Genomic DNA, 18,028 nt, shown 5'->3' with positions numbered 1-18,028 from the left:
TATCAGACTTCCTTGAAGTTATAAAAATTTTGAAATTTCGTATTTATTACGAGTTTACACAAATGTAAAAACGATTGATTTATTTGTAAATTATAAGTTTTTTGAAAATGAATTTTTAAAATTTCAGGGGAGTAAATTGTGAGAAAAATCGTACTCAACTTTTGAAACGGGTTGAAATTCGATAAGTTACAGCGTTTTAAAAAATCCAGATTTGGATGAAATTTGTTTCCGCATTAATCCGAATCCGCATCCTAAATTTGGCGGATTTGATACATTCGAAACGGACCACGAATCCGGCATTTCAAGATTCGGATTTGGTCGAATCAGAATCGGACCAGCACATGATTCGAATCCTTCATTAATGCACAATACGCGCATAGTGTTATATTCAGGGTTTTGTTTTACCCGTCCAAAAATTTTTTTGCTCCCGGCTGGTGGAAAAATCGGGAAAATATTTGTTACCATTTTTAAAATTTCGAAAATCTTGTGAATGGGCTGTCAAAATGTAAATTAAGTTGGGCCAAATTAACACATCGATTTCCAATTTAATCTCACAGACGACCGGTTTCGCATTTTATTTTGCATCTTCAGGTCTACATAGAATAGAGATTACGAAAACTTATTATTACAAAAATATGGAAGATTGTACAATTATAATGTAAAAAATTGAAATGGAGTTTTAAAGAAGTTGTTTCGGATTGCCCAAAACAGAGTTTCTCCCATTTCCCGTGTTTTCCATATCTCATCAATTTTTTTTGGTAGTATGCGATATTATTTGTACTTTAAAGTTGGGAAATTTTGTAAAGCAAAAACCTATTTCCACCTACTTTAATTAGCGAGCTAATTATTTGAAGATGAAGTGACTCTCAAACATAACAGTAACTCTCAAAACAACTTGAATAATTCCAGGTTAAAATTGCGTAATAACTTTGACGTCAATATAGTTTGTAAAGTTTTGAGCAGTATTTTTTAGCGCCAATTACCGAGAAAATTGGTTAAATAAAATGCTGATATCACAGTCTATTTTTGCTACTTCGAATAAAGCTTAGCACCAAAAATATGTGTGTGATACCTTATTATATGTATCCCTTGTTAAATCTTAAAACTTATCCGGCAAACTCAGAATGCCCAAAGTTCCATCTAGATTTACACCCTGGTCAAAACCCTGGTTATATCGTGAGTCGAGATGAAAATCAAGTGTGACACCAAATGTGAGATGTAAAATTTTCGGAAATACTGCGTGGTCTTCGACAAATTTTCAATTTATAATAAATGAATAAATTATGTGTTGAACAACGTATCGAAAACAATTCAAACACGTTTATTTTAACCGATTAATTGATTTGTTGAAGTTGTGCAAGTTGTGAATCAGATTCGAATCACTACGAATCGGATCCGAATCCTGGTTTCACGGGATTCGATTCACTCGAATCCGAATCCGAATCCTGCTCCTCGACATTAGGATCAGTGCGAATCCAGATTCGAACGAATCCAAATCCGAGAAAAATCGGATTCATGCGGAGCACTGGCAAGGGCCCCTAAATAGAATTACCTAAATAGAATCAATAAATGCATTCTATATTTTTTTAATACGCCATAAACGCCATAAATACAGCATGTAACAGTAATACAGTATATAACAGCATGTTACTAATAAGTTAAAGACTTTAACTTATGCCATCTACCAAAACGACACTAAAAAGGCATCAAAAAGGTATGAAAAATAGAATAGAGGAATGAAAATAGCGAGAAGGAATGAAAAATAGCAAAAAGGCAGCCTTTTTGCACACTTTGTTTACGTGCCAAATAGTACTTATACTTTTCAATGGCATAGGATCGCGAGCGCCGAAGGCGCGAGCGGCTTGGAAAACTTTAGAGGTTGTCCCCCCGGCCAAAATCATCTTCCGCCGCGCCTGTATTTCGTGAACAAGCCACACTAAGAAATCCCAGAATTTTCTTATATGATTGTTGCCATTTGGAGGTACTAAGCAATTCTACCGCGTGGTAACACTATAGTAACAAGTTGACATCCAAGGGTAAGAATTAGCCTCCAGTGCCATGTAGTAATATTTGTATTACCAAAGCGTTGACGTTGGGCATCGAGCAGGATTTTGCCTCTATATGTCACCCTTCAATGATTTATTATTACCGAAGCGGTAGTATTGCACGGTAACAATAGTGTCATAAAATTATTGAGAGTGAGGAATACAAATATATTGGAAATGAATGTCATTTTAAGTTCATGACATAGGTATATCTAGCAAACAAAATATTTCATTCCACGTGTTTACCCATTGTTTATTCCTGTGATAGAACTAATAGAAGATAAGATAAAGCAAGTAAACGGATGCGAGGGATAAATGTGTAATGTATGTAACTTTAAACAAATACACCAAGTACAAGCAGAATATTTACAATGTGCTTTGTTGATTTTTGTCTAATTATTTATTTATCATAACATCGATTTCATTAAGAGCAGCAATCCCAAGTTAAAATGTGCAAAAAATGGACATCTACATAGGTAATAATTTTTGTTACAAAACGTCCACATTACTTTCAGCCTTAAGTTTTAAGTCCATCCAAGGGACTGCTTAGGATCAAAATTAATCTGATTGTATTACATACATACAGGCATCCATGAATTTATGTTATTACTTAAAATTATAATTACTGTTTTTAGTCGGGAGAAAACCAGACCAATATGAACCTTTAAGGTTTGTTACATACATAAATATGTATATACACATATATTCATACATACTGTCCATTCGTATACTGTTGACCTTTTACAGAAATCGAGAATTCCGATAAACTACGGCACTGGCAGTCTCAATTTCCCTCAAATTATGATGACGGGAGACTTTGAGACTGGAAGTGGCCTAGTTTCTCGGAATTCTCAATTTCTGAAAAAGTTCAACTGTGTGCGAATAGAGAGTACTTCAAAATCAATAATACATGTGCATGTGCACATATGCGTTGGTGTTCACCGTTACATTTTATAAAGTTGAAACAGAAATCGGAGTTATAAAGAGCTAGTTCTATTCCATTTTTAGGTGAAGTTATGGTTATCTAGGGAATTGTTAAAAAACACCTATACCTACCTGTAAGAATGCATTTAGTACAAGTTTCAAAAGTGACAAAACCACTTATCTTTACCATTTCTTAACCGATTTTTATGAAATAATTAATTATGCTGGTCTACTATGGATTCCAAATCTGGTCGGTATATGCCAATTCTAGAGATTTTCTCCAAAAATTAAGCACTTAAATAAAAAAGTACAATGAAAATAATTTATTAAATATTTTTTGCTTCCAATAAACTTTGAGATAATCAAAATTGATTAAGAAATTACCACGATACTCTTGAGTGAAGGTATCACTGTGACGATTATTTGATATTTTATCAATCTGCATTTTTTAAGGGAGACTAACGTTACCTAGATCCTATGGTGTGACCATTTAAATAAGAGCCTGCCCGCCATATATAAGCTTTGCATGTAAAAAAAGTCTCCAATTTAAATGATCACACCATAAATGTCAAACAAGCGTGATTTTAGTCAAAATTTCCTTCGCTTCAGCTAAGAAATCCGTTTTAGGGTTATATCTTGTTTCCCACACTGTTAAAAATTTGGTGGAGTCACAACGATACACACTCCGTCAGCGGCGTAGCCAAGGGGGGGGCTAGGGGGGCTTGAGCCCCCCCCCCAGAGCCCGGAAAAATTAAAAATAAAAACTTAAAAAACTGAAAAAAATTGAAAAAAATGAAAAATTAAAAAATGAGTTACGTATAAAGTTTTATGCTACACATTATAGGAATTCCTTATTATTATCTTCGTACCCTTAGTATTTTTTGCGTCGAAAAATAAGTTACGACAGCTAAAATATTTTGCAAGCGTCGTAAAGCTACTAAGAAAATCACGCTACAATATCTGTACGTATGTAAATATGTACACATGTAAGCACCAAATGGTTTTCTCCAATTTTAATCCGACGAATTTTAAATTGTTAGCGCACAAAAATTAAAATATCTACAGCTTTGTATTTTACTCGATGCACGTATTTGCCCTTGTTGTAGAATTTTTAACCAAAATCAGAATCATTCAAAATTCTATAACTTTTTCAATTTTAAACTGATATTAAGAAGAACTCATATTCAGATATTGAAGAACATTAGTAAGAAAAATTACCTTTCAAAAACTTGTAATTTTAAAAAGTTTTATATGTTTGCATTTTTCAAACTTCCAAGGTAGCATGCAAGTTTCAAATTTTAAAAGTTTCTATTAAAGTATTTTGTTCTTTAATGTTTTTAATCGGGTTAAAATTGGAAAAGTTACAGCGTTTTGAAAAATCTAGATTTTGGTTACAAATTCGGGCAAAGGGAAACCATGAACATTCTAGAAAATTCACTTGTGTCTGCGCGCCAACTGTTTAAAATTTGTCCAGTCAAAATTGGAGAAAACCACTTCAGGTCTCCGCTTTGTAAGCTCACGGTTTTTATGAAGCTTGATACTTCGTTTTTGATTTCTATGCTATTTTACTATACTCAGGATGCGAAGAGAAATCTGGATACCGGTTTCGAATATGAGGCGTGTATGTTTAATTCGTCGTTTAATTTTTCATTCAAATATTTCACACTTTTTTCAGTAAAAAATATTGTAAGCTTCGTCACCAAGTTTTCTAGTATTAGACATGGAAAGGGTGTAAATTTAATCCGGCAACATTATTCACTGCAAAGAACATGTTTATTTGTCGAAACTGCACGCATTTCTCCCTTGCATAATTTGGACAAGAACTTTAGATTACTAAAACTAACTAGCTGAAGACTCAGTCCTCGTCAATGTCAATCATGCATTGCGGGCCATATCTTAGATTTTATGGCAAATTTTACCATAAATGCATAATACTTCAATAAAGTTACTAGTGAAAAAATAAAAATCCTATATTAGAAATTGCCCGAGAATTTGAATTTTTCGAAAAAAATTAAAACTCTTTCCATTTGAACCACTGGATGTCACGTAATTTTGGGAAGGTTTACCACAACTTAAAAGTTGTTGTAAGCACCACAAACTAAATTAGAAAATTAGAAAAATTTCAATTTTTGCTATCTTCTAATGACAACTTCAAAACGCTATAACTTTTTGCACCCTGTCGTCTGCAACCCAAATTCCACAAATTCTAATGCCATCTTAAATTTCTTAACCACCATAAAAAAATTAGGTTGCAGACGACAGGGTGCAAAAAGTTATGTTGCTTTTCTGAGACAGATTAATATATGTAAGCTTATGGATGGGAAAATTCCGAAAATCATCGGAAAACAAGAGGCGTTAACAAAACTTAAAGTGACGAAATTCAAAGTCACATCAATCAAGACTTATTTTTTACATTGAGTTCAAAAAAATGTAAATAAAAAAATGTAGCCTTAACCGTCTTGACATTCGAAAAACGAGGCCGTGCTACGCCCACTTCTGGTGAGCATCACCATTAGCAGTGTCGCTCAGAGTGGAAAACAACATCTCCACTCTCATGACTCTCTCCCGATCGTGAATATTGGTGTGGACAGCGTCTGAAGTCAGTATCTCATGAAATTTGAGAATAGTCAGTCTTTTCTCATTTTGTATATTTTCAGTGATGTAATTCTGCACAAAGATTGGGTGTAATTTTTGAAATCGGGGTAAAATTCGAAAAGTTACAGCGTTTTTAAAAATCCGAATTTTGGCTGAAATTTGTTTTGAAAATTTCGCCAAGAGCGTAAACATGCCCATTCAGGAAAACGAGAAAATTCGGGTCCACTTATTTTTGAGCAAGAAAAATTTGAAATTAGTCCGGTGGATATCGGGGGTAACCACCTCACACCTCCTCATTGTTAGTACTTAATCTTTGGACTAATTATTTCGTTCCTGCCCTAAACTCTTTGTTGATGACTTTTGGCAAATTTTTTTAAAGTAAAAACTGGTTTGATATTTGAGTAATCTTTAAAATTTTGTTATTAAACCCTTCATTTTGCCCGGATCTTATCGTACAATTTTTCTTTGAATGTAAAACAGACTATCCAAGAAATAGGAGGTTTATTTTTAAAGTGGTACTACCATTTGAGGTGCCACGCTTTGCGTTAAAGCTACTTCGTACTATAAAACTTTGCAGACCCTTGTTAATGTTTGGTCCGTTTTTTGTCATAAGAAAATCACTGGGATGAATTATCTAGATACACCATATTTCCACCAAATAAAATACATGTTTGAGGAGTTGGTTAGTCAGGCAGTGCATATCGCATTCTATTTAAAGCTAGTGGTTTTTAATACTTAAAGCTAGCAAGGGAACCTTGCTAGCAAGTACTGTCACCTCTCGATTTCCTTCCAAATAGCCTTAATCGACAGATAATTTAGTGAAACTAAAACTTTGTCATAGAACATGCGGTGCAAAATCGCATTTTCGCGAAATATTTGGCGAGAACTGCACCAAAACCTGCCATTTTCCCAATGCTTTTAAAATGTCCATCAGCCTTTCGAATTATGAAATGAACTTTGTAGAATCTTAATAAATTATATTTGTACTCACGTAATTTCAGCCCGATCACGAATATGCAAAAAATGATGCAAAGATTTGAACATTTTTTGCAAATTGAGAAAATCTGCAAAATTTCGCAAATTCGAATTTCTTCGTTTTTTTTTTAATTCAACAAATTTATCAGTTTAACTGATACAAAACATATTTTTCTTATTGCAAAAAATTTGCAAAAGTTTGCAAAAATTGAAGGTTCCAATGTTTAAATTTTATAGAAACTTAAAATTGTCACATATGTAGGTATGAGCGAATAAAACCAAAGTTAATTTGTTGGAAAATTAAAACATGCAAACATTGCAAAAAATTCTACATATTCAATTAAAAAATTGCACCCTGTAAGTTTTTGCAACTTGCAAAAATAAATACCGCAAATAATTTCGAAAAATACGTAAAAATAGACTAGCATTGGTTATTTAACTTACTTTCATGAAAAATTTGCTAAATTCAGTTTTTGCAAATTTTTGCATTTTTTTGCAATAAGAGAAATGTTTTGTATATCAGTTAAACTGAAAAATTTGTTGAATTTAAAAAAGGAAGAAATTCGAATTTGCGAAATTTGCAAAAAATTGGCAAAAGCTTGCATCACTTTTTACATATTCGTAATCGGGCTGAAATCACGCGGACGGGTAACTATATAATTTTTCAATATTCCTTAAAGTTCATTTCATCATTCGAAAGGCTGATGGCTATGTTAAAAGCATTGGGAAAATGACAGGTTTTGGTGCAGTTCTCGCCAAATATTTCGCGAAAACGTGATTTTGCACCGCATGTTCTATGATAAAGTTTTAGTTTAACCAAATTATCTGTCGATTAAGGCCATTTGGAAGGAAATCGAGAGGTGACAGTACTTAAGGTTCCCTTGTAAGATATGGGTAACTATGTATCAATTCCCTACGTTAAAACGGTATGAGTGAGTGAAATTTTAAGCCTAAAAAGGGTAATCTAATTTTTTGGCTGGGCCCCCCCCCAAGGCCCAATCCTGGCTACGCCGCTGCACTCCGTGCTGGTATTGATTTGGAAATAATTTCCTACCGGATTGGTAGAAAATTGTTTCTGAGTGGTAAATTTTTCATTACCACACATTACTGAACGGTAGTTCCTATTAATACAAGTTGCGGTAGAGTCGAATATGTGCCCCGGTATTGATTTACTACCAGTTTTCTAAAAGTACATTTGCACTTTAGCCAGATATTTGATTATGAGTGATTGCTTATATTTTGGTTTCCCTCCTTTATCAGAATTAGTGACATGGTTTGATTCAAGCAAAAATCCTGAATCACCAACGGCGTCCCACCGTCAATAAAGTTGGACCCAAATTTAATCTTTAGCCTTCCACATGATTTCCACTGCTTACGTATCACGGATTTTCGCGTGTACTGCAAAATCGTCATGTCCAGTTTCCTCAGAACTTTGACAGAGGAATTGAAAACCCACGATGCCAGTGTGAAGGTGAGTATATTATTTAATACAGCGTTAAGCAGGGTCATGGGAAATACGAGAAAAACCGGCATCGCAATTTCCCCGTGCATTGTGAGGACCACGTATTGCACAACTATTTGCAATAGTGGTATCCCACAAATTATGGAAGGGACGACCTGTTCCATTAAAAACGCGTTCATTATTTTCTCAATTAGTTGAATCTTGCGGTATGTTGAGACACAGAATTCGCTATCATTTAAGGAAGTAGCTCCCGATATTTTTCTGTGGAAATAAAAAAATAACTAAGATTTCTAGCGAGCTAAAAAGTTAGTCTAAATGTAATTAAGATGATTTAGGTGACCTATTAGACATTAAACAATGTGTAACTGGTTTTTAGATTCACGATCAAAGATTTACCTCTCCAGTAGCTGAAAATAGCTCAAGAGTGAGCTAATTCCGGCGAAAAGATTGTATACGATAGCAGCCGATCCAATGTAGAATAAATAAAAGCAGATATATGTTTCCAAAAGTGGGATCAGTATGATGAATCCATTCCACCGTATTGCGGAGCAACTCATCGACATAGATAGAAGGAACGGGGGCGTGCAAGGATCACTTAATATGAGGCCAAAAACTGATAACGGAATCAGGTAGAAGTTGTGCTTCAGTATGTGGAAAAACACGAACATTGCTTCAGCTTGTAAAGAAGGTTTAAGTTTTTCTTCGCCTTGAACGAAATCAAATATTTATCCTAGTTCATTCTTTGTAATAGGTGAGTTTACGAAAATTGTAAAACGGGAATTCTAAAGATTCTACACAATGATTTATTGCAAAAGAACTACATACCTTTGAATATTTTGGCCTCGAAATCCAAACAAGTATTGATCATTTGTATCTGAGCCTTGTCCGAAACGTTCCAGTTCCAAGAGGAGCCAATTACCAGAATGTACATTACACAGAATACAAAGCCTTGAATCTTTCTAGCCAGTGGCATTGAGGAAAAATATAGGTGGCATGATATCCAAAATGTGTACGAAAGCATAATTAAAAGGAATAATTTGAGCATCTTTCCCCCACGAGGGGAAATATTAATGGCAATGAATCGATTCAGCGCAGGGTGGAATTGGAATGGGTAATATTTAAATATTTTCTGGCAACGCTTGTAATGTTCGACGATGAAGGGGAGGAATATCGTTGAATACATTTCGATTTCTGCAAGATAAGGCGAAATTATTTAGCTTTGTATTTAAATTGAAAGATTGTAAGTTCTGGATTTGTGAAACTGCTGGGCCATGAAAGGAGTTTAGAAGACTGGACAGGTAAGGAATTAGAGGAATGGCTAATGCGCAGTATAGAAATGTCCAACATACTATAAATAATTAACGCCGTACACGAGCAACACTACGAAAACATTGAGCAAAATCGAGTGCACACATTTATGTACTTAACACATACCTAGTCGTATACACTCAAGTGTCAATGACATATAGCTTTATTACTTTTGTAGTTCTCAACTTAGAAATTTTTGACTAATTTTACCGAAAAGCCAGATAAATTTCAATTCAAAAACAATTTTTAGTCTTAAAAATTTCCTCCTTCTGCGTCAATGCCACGCTAAAGACGAGGCGGCCACTCCTCGATGGAATTACGCACAGATTCCAGGGACATTTTGTGGAATTCCGGGGTCAGAAATTTTTTCCAAGCCTCCGCACTTCTACGGGGCTTAGAACACACCTTTGTCCCTAACTTTGACCATTTTTCATATTCCGGTGATTCAAATCCAGAAAGGATGATGACCATTTCGGATTGGGGATAAAGACCGGAATTTATTTTTTTAGCTACGCTTGGGTCATTTTTTGCACTATAAATTCGTGCTGAGTCCTGCTGAGAGGTCCCATCGATTCCATTGAATTGGATCTCACTTAGGGGATGTACCACGGACTCAAAAACATATTTTCAGAAATTTGATTCCCCACCTGCCCCCAATTTTCAGCAAAATGTAGAGAAATTACCCCAATTATCTCCCATCTGCAAAAATCATCAAAAAACCTGGATAATGTGACTTTCTGACCTTTTGTCTATATCGGGGGATGTCTCTGACCGATTTTGCGTAGATTAGGATAACTCGCTTGTTAAGAGATTTTTTCGATGTGAAAATCTCCTCATTTGTAAAAATAATCCTGCTCACTTATTTGGAGCGTACCGCTTGAAGTGACTGCTGCATTTCTTTAATCTAGCTTTCCTTTGGGGTTCGATCAGGCTCTGGCAAGTACCACATTTAAAAGTCCTAAGTCTAAGGTTCAATTTGAGCACTCATTGAATAATTTGCATCGACACTGTCAGCAGTGAGCCCGGTTTCCGTTAGAATTTCGTGAATTTCTTCGGATTCCAGGCTTGAGAGGCTTAACGATGGGTGTGATCCTTGTTGGTTTTCAAAAAATTCTTCTTCGACTGTACTTTGTCGATACGGTCCCCATGAACCTTTTCATAGTCCGTTGGGCTAAATTAAAGTATACCTTTGACTTTTTCAGCACATGTCAAATTCACTATTTTTCTTGGATTTTTTTTTGTGAAAAACTATTGCCGCCTGCTTCTCTTCAATTTCCTGTATATTTATCCAGATGTTCAAAAATTACAAAGTCCATAGTGAATCATAATGTAAATCGCATGGCGAATCTAATGCACTTATCAGATTTTAATTCTGTGGCGTAGTTTTTTAGCAATCAGCTATTGACACTTGAGTGTATACGACTAGGTACTACTATCTAATAAGATACAATTATTATTATTATTATGGTAATATTTCATCTTTTTAATCGAACATAACCAAATCTCGCTTAGCCAATCTTATCCTTGGGTTTAGTTTATGTTAAGCTTTTAATTGGAAATATTGATATAGTCAATATGTAACAAAATCAATTAGCAAAACAAACTACATTTGTAGGAATTTCTGATTTTGTTACTTGTTTTCTTCTGAGTTTGTTACAAATTGTCATTGCTTTGGTATTACCATTATGATAATTCATAATTATTAACTCTTACCATTAACTCTTACCATTAACTCTTACCATTAACAACGCGATTTTTTGCCAAACTGGAAACTTGCTCATTACTCAACCAATCTTCATGATTTCAACTTTAAATGAAAGATTACCGAGATCATGGGTTTGCACAATTTTTATTTGATTTTGAATTAGACCTTCGTTCTCTTATCTGTCAATAATATACCCCCTACAGTTTTCTTCAACAAGTATTTAAATATCACCAGAAAATCTGCAGATCTAGATTATAAACTGTCTAAATCGGTTGAAAAATAAACTAAACGTTCTAGGATGATACACCTGTTCACTTATCAGACATTTACGGAATTCGTAGTTGTTCAATTTTTCCGTAACCATGCATAGCCTCACCTAAGAATAATGCAGAGGAAATGTTTCTCGCACTTCGTGACGTCAGTTAATTTAATAAAGAAAATATGTATTTCCTTTCACGTGTATCCATTGTTGGTTCCTGTGAAAGCAGGCAAGTGGAAGCACAGAGTAAATGAATTTAGAACTAACGTTAAACAAATACGCCAAGTACAAGCCGTATATTTACATTACGCCTTGTTGATTTTACTTCTAATTAAAAATATTTATTATGATATCGAATCCATTCATAGCATCAATCCTGAGCTCAAGCGAAATTGTGTCAAAAATGGACGTCTATGTATGTAGGTAAGCAATTTATACATTTTTTTGCATACGAGAAACAAATAGGTTTCATTGTCAGTGTTGGCAGGGATGAAGTGCATAAATATGTCTATACATAAATACATACCCTTGTTGGCCAACCACAAGTTTTTAATGTACTTACTAATTACTAATAGTGCAAATTATTTACTTTCTTGCCTAGTATGAAAACTCGACGTACATGCATATGTACATACATGTATGTGGTAAACCAGATTTACTCTGACCAGTTTGACATTCAGGAACACAACAACTTATTGAAAACTTAAGTAAGAAATACATTATAACGTAAAATTAAAACTGTCCAACCTCTTCTCCGATTAAAGTTAAATTGAAAAGATAAAAGGATAATGATATAAAAAATAACATTTAAACAGTATTAACATAAAGAATTCCGACCAATTAGCATGTTGTTTACCAGTTGTACACTCAAAACAAAAATTTGTCAAATCAACACCGCCGGTGTCAACATATGACTTAACCGCCTTGGTTACAATTGTGATTCCGAGTGGTAATGAAATTTTTCCGTCCGGTCATAACATTAAATATAACTACCGATATGAAAATCATCATAACTCGGAACTAGTGTTGCCACAAGCTGAGGTGAGGTGAGTTTTCAGGCAAGCTGAGCTCACCTCACTTTAAATGAGTTATGTGAGTTGAGCTGGCTTGTTTACAAAAACTCAGCTCAGCTCACCTCACTTTAAATGAGTTGAGGTGAGCTGAGGTGAGTTGAGCTCATTTGTTGCTTCTGAGCACGCAGCTCAATACTAAAATATATACAGATTTAAATTGTATAAATTTATTAGCTGGATTTGCATTGAAATATAATTGTATTATCTATACAAAAGATCACATACCATTAGACAATAATCTGTTCGCAGTTTAAAATTGTTTTCTACTATTTATTACTTGAACATAAAAAAAATTGTTAGTGTCGGATTATTTGCAACCTGATCGTGAACTTTAAAGCTGTATGACCTATTTAAAAACTTAAAAAAACACCTACGAATGGTAAGATTTAATTAATACTATTAATTTACTACCAAAAAGAAGTAGAAATTTGCGACATGCACAATTATTGACACTCTGACCATGGATTACAAAAATATTCACGACCTTTATTTGCCTAGTTAGCAATCACATTTATACTAAAGTTGACTTTTATAAAAATTTCGGCAATAAGAAATTCTTATCGGGGTTAAGGTCTTGATTGTGTAAAAAAAATTGGTAATTAATTAGACAGGAGCAAAGATGCGACGTGCTAAATCAGGCATCAGGTTGTGTACTTATGTACATATGTACGAGTGGAAGAGAATCGCGCATTTATTCTCGTCCCCATGTATGGGAAACCTGCTTCTTGGCTAAATGAGCTGGGTTGTGAGTTCAGCTCACCTCATCCTCAACTCACCTCAGCTTGTTTAGCTCATGAGCTCAACTCATCTCAACTCATTTAAGGCAAGCTCAGCTCAGCTCATAACTCAGCTCACGTGAGTTGAGGTGAGTTTAGCTCACCTCACCGGCAACACTACGCGGAACCAACATTTTAACCAAGGCGGTTAAGCCATATGTTGACACCGGCGGTGTTGATTTGACAAATTTTTGTTTTGAGTGTATGGACGATGCATACATATGTAATTCCTACCGATTATCTATTTATGATCCAAATAGAATTAATTGGTCTAAAAGGGCTGGGACCATCCATATTTATATTACGTCGTGAAAAATTCTCAATTTTAGCATCCGCCCACGCAACGTAAATAGAAGGAGTAGGGAATTTTAACATGAGAAAAATCCAAATTAATTAATTTATTAATTATACGAATGCCAGATCTCAGGTGTGGCATCAAATTGATACATAAGAAATCTCACATCTATGACGCAAATTTTGTATTTTTTCATGCGAAACCTGTTTTGCACGCGAAGCGCGACATTTGCACACACTCAAAATAAGGTAGATAAGAATCATTACCATGCGGAATGACTATGTGTCTCTACCACGTCGGTTACAATTTGTCGTAGAAATGGTAATAATAAGTTCAAGGAAATTCAAATTCATTACCAAATATTAAGGAAGTGAATACCATTATGTATTAAATTTGAATTTCCCTGAACTTATTATTACCATCTCTACGACAAATCGTAACCGACGTGGTAGAGACACATAGTCATTCCGCATGGTAATGATTCATTACTACCTTAGTTTGAGTGTAAGAAAAGTCAGCATTACGCAACGAAAACGCATAGTAAGACCTTGTCCACACTGGCACACATGCATACATACATATTTACACAATATTTATCTACACAATTAAATTTTTAGCGTTCAGCTTCTCATTACACAAATATATACATTTGTATTTATGCAGCATGTGTCCGAACTTGATTGGCAGCTTTCAGTTCAGTTGCCAATAAGTAGTTTGTGCTGCCTGTCAATACACTTTGATAGCATATCCATTCAATTTATTGTGAAAAACGGATCAGTTTTTATCTGATAAGTATTTAGTACTGCTTTGAAATATTTGGACAGCATGGCTGGAAGTTGTGTCTCAGAATTTCCTCCTTCCAAAGAAACCAAATCCGGCCAGGAAAGCTTCTGCGTGGCTGAATTAAGGCGACTCGTTTTGCGTGCGTTTTACTTACACTCTTAAAAATAATGTTACCTTTTTGAAAAGTACATAAGTGCAGTTTGACTTGTAAATTAAGTAAAGTACACTTGACTGTTTATAAGGTTGATGTTGGATAGTTTATTTAGTCTCGAATTCAGACTGTCTTTACTTTGCACAAGGGTGACATTACTTTTAATAAAAGTGTAAAACACAAAATTGTGTAATATAAATATGTATGTATGTATATGTATCTAAATTTCTATTAACTTATTTACAGAAGACGAGGAGCTCAGACCCATCAACTTTTTTCTAGAGGATGCTTTCCTCCTGCATTTCTGCACATTTAAGAAATACGACGTACCAGAAACGTTTAAACAGGTTAGGTGGATTACTCTTCCGCAAAGGTTTCATGCACTCTTAGAAATCCATGTATGCAAAGCGTTTTTCACGTACTTATGACTCTATCAACAATAAGTAATGGTATTAAAGTTTTGTCATGTCGGTTTTGTCATTTGACCTTAGATTTCTAAGAATTTTCATAAATATCAAATTCTAAAACCGCATAAATTCATACCTATGCAGCAGGCCCGTAGCGACGTTTTGTCCGGCCTGGAGAGTTTTGCCGTGGTACGGCCTCATATGCACCCGAAAATTATTGAATCCCTGATTTTAGCTAGTGTACATTATTGCTGACCCTAATTTTACCTAGTGTACATTATTGCTGACCCTGATTTTACCTAGTGTACATTATTGCTGACCCTAATTTTACCTAGTGTACATTATTGCTGACCCTGATTTTACCTAGTGTACATTATTGCTGACCCTGATTTTACCTAGCGTACATTATTGCTGACCCTGATTTTACCTAGCGTACATTATTGCTGACCCTGATTTTAGCTAGTGTACATTATTGCTGACCCTGATTTTAGCTAGTGTACATTATTGCTGACCCTAATTTTACCTAGTGTACATTATTGCTGACCCTGATTTTACCTAGTGTACATTATTGCTGACCCTGATTTTACCTAGCGTACATTATTGCTGACCCTGATTTTACCTAGCGTACATTATTGCTGACCCTGATTTTACCTAGCGTACATTATTGCTGACCCTGATTTTACCTAGTGTACATTATTGCTGACCCTGATTTTACCTAGTGTACTTCATTTCTGACCCTGATTTTACCTAGTGTACTTCATTTCTGACCCTGATTTGCCTAGTGTACTATATTGTTGACCCTGGTGGTACGGCCCCTCGGGCCGTACGGCCTGGAGAGTGTCTCTCCACCTCTCTCCACCGTCGCTACGGCGCTGCTATGCAGATCCAGAATTACTGTGCCATCCATTGTTTCAAATATCCCGCCAGGACAGAGCGGTCTATTCCCTCGAAATGCAAACTTCTCGGGGCGGGTATTACGAACAAACTGAGAAACAGAGATAAAAATAACCGTGTCGTGTTTCTCGACTCAATTGGTAAGTTACATAGGCTCAAGTTTTAACAGTAAAAAATGACACACTCTAAATAAAGTGGTGTAAAATTTGCTCAAGGTTGAGTAAAATACAGAGGGTGACACAAGGATTGTGTAAAATTCTGGAAGCAGTTGGACAAATTTTACCACACTCAAAATAAAAATGAGTAAAATTTACTCGATGTTGGACAAATTTTACCTTGATTAAATTTTACTCATTTTTATTTAGATTGCAAATTACTGTACGTATTTACTCAAATGTGCGTAAATTTTGCATAACTTTGTTTAGAGTGTACATATTTCAGGGAGATGGGATTACGCCCGTGGTGACTTTGATGACTTGTTATCCCTTGCGTTCCTTCAACTGGAGGACGCCATCCGAAGCGTGCCGTCCTCTGCGGACGAGGGCGTTGTCCTGCTCCATGATCTTGGCGGGGTTAAAATCTCCAATCTTAGGATCTTTACTCCAGCCAGGATCCGCATGATTGTAGACTTTTATAAGGTGAGGGCCAACTATGTACATAAATATGTATATTTTGCAAAGTTTGAACGAGATGGGATTCAAGGGGGGAAGTGGGACGGTTTCTTGGAAAAAATAAAATATTTTCGTAATTTATCTGTCCGATCCGGGGCGTGGCTTCAATAAATACTTACAACAGAATCTTTCTTCAAGCTGCACCGGGATTATATAACGAGTTATATCAAACAATCAAGCCACAAATTAGGAATCACATCACGCTGATAATTTTATTAAATGGCCCCTTTTAAGAAAAATAATTCGACAGCACATGAAAATTGATCGATTGAATTGTTTTTCAATTGTACACAGAAAAAAAAAATTAGAAAAATGCAATAAAATCTGTCGAATTTTATGAACTACGACGAATTTATTATTTTTATGAAGAAAGACATATCTATCTAAAACCCAGAGCGATGAATGGTAGGTGAATATAAATAAATATATGTTTTTTCTTATTTAGTTAACGCTCCCATTCGGGTTAAAGAGTTGCATTATGTGAACATGGGATCAGTGTGCAATCAAATTTTCTCTCTGCTGAAGATTCTACTTCCGGCGAAAATTCGAAAACGGGTGAGTCAAAATTTGTCCCAGATTATCTGAATTCCTTTCAAATTAAATTACTCTTTAATTCGTGATGAAGAGAATCGTCATTTTAGAGTTGTTCCAATTTTAAGGGATTTCTCTTATGCCAACCAAACGTTAAATTTGAACATTTTCTTGCCGAAAGTTTGGATATTTCCCAATATAACGCAATGTTAACTTTTGGATCATTCAGTTTTTTGGGTTTTATTAATTTATTCCTGAATTACTCCCCCCGCGCTATAACCAAAACATATTTATAAGTATGTTATAAATAATATCCCCGAATCAGTGCATTATCGTGTACATAATTAATCTTATTCGTTAAAGGATTAATCATTTTTTTGCTCAGGTTTTCGTCCACTCGTCATACGAATCATTGCACGCTGAAGTTTCCAAGTCCATCCTCCCAACCAGTTTGGGCGGCATTTTGGAAGATAACGAAGCCATCGATGACACCGTCGAGGCACGAATTGTGGCCCGCGAAGAAATGTACCAAGGTCTGACGGAGCTGTCATTTTCCAGGGCGAAAGTGTAGACAATTTATGGAAAATGACTTTTTTATAGAAATTTTATTATGTACATTGTAAAAAATTTAGTAGAGTTACACCCAGTCCTTATATTGATATTTGGTAATAACCTCCCCCTGGATTGGTAATGGTTTGTTTCTGAGTGGTAAGTTTTTATTACCACCGCATTACAATAAAGTAATGGCGGTTATTACCAGTACCGGTGTAATAAATACATACCATTTTGGTAGACAAGAGTGTACCACAAGTTTACTTTTCTCAATTTCATATTTTCTAATTAGCCGTGTATGTATGTATACAATTGATTGTGGAATAAATCGTTACATGGGAATATGCATATATTATGTCATCATTTTAGTGGGTAAGTGGATTAGGTCTTTCTCATGTTATAAATCCCTTAATGTATACGTTGGGTGGGGGTTAAAATCGGGAATTTTTGATGACCCAATATATGGATGGCCCTAACAATTTTAAGAATGAGGTTTTTCCAGCGTGTCGTACATAAATAGATACATATTTACATACTTCAAAATTAATAAATACATAAATAAGTACATTGTGTTCCCAGTCGAATTTTTACGGACCGATTTTTAAGATTTTAATTCACAGCG

At 35.0% G+C, this 18,028-nt stretch overlaps 1 long non-coding RNA gene across 1 annotated transcript; it reads left to right on the top strand.

Moving 5' to 3' along the window:
• The first annotated feature begins 15,494 nt into the window (after positions 1–15,494).
• Positions 15,495–17,844, top strand: LOC118436786. Its single transcript, XR_004835704.1, has 3 exons — positions 15,495–16,290; positions 16,769–16,878; positions 17,240–17,844. It is a non-coding gene; the product is annotated as an uncharacterized LOC118436786 (long non-coding RNA).
• The last annotated feature ends 184 nt before the right edge of the window (positions 17,845–18,028 follow it).

This window comes from Folsomia candida, unplaced genomic scaffold (genome assembly GCF_002217175.1).
Source record: "Folsomia candida strain VU population unplaced genomic scaffold, ASM221717v1 Fcan01_Sc010, whole genome shotgun sequence".
Taxonomy (NCBI): Eukaryota; Metazoa; Arthropoda; class Collembola; order Entomobryomorpha; family Isotomidae; genus Folsomia; species Folsomia candida.
The sequence above is the reverse complement of the archived record's forward strand: the minus strand, read 5'-3'. Positions and strand labels throughout refer to the sequence as shown.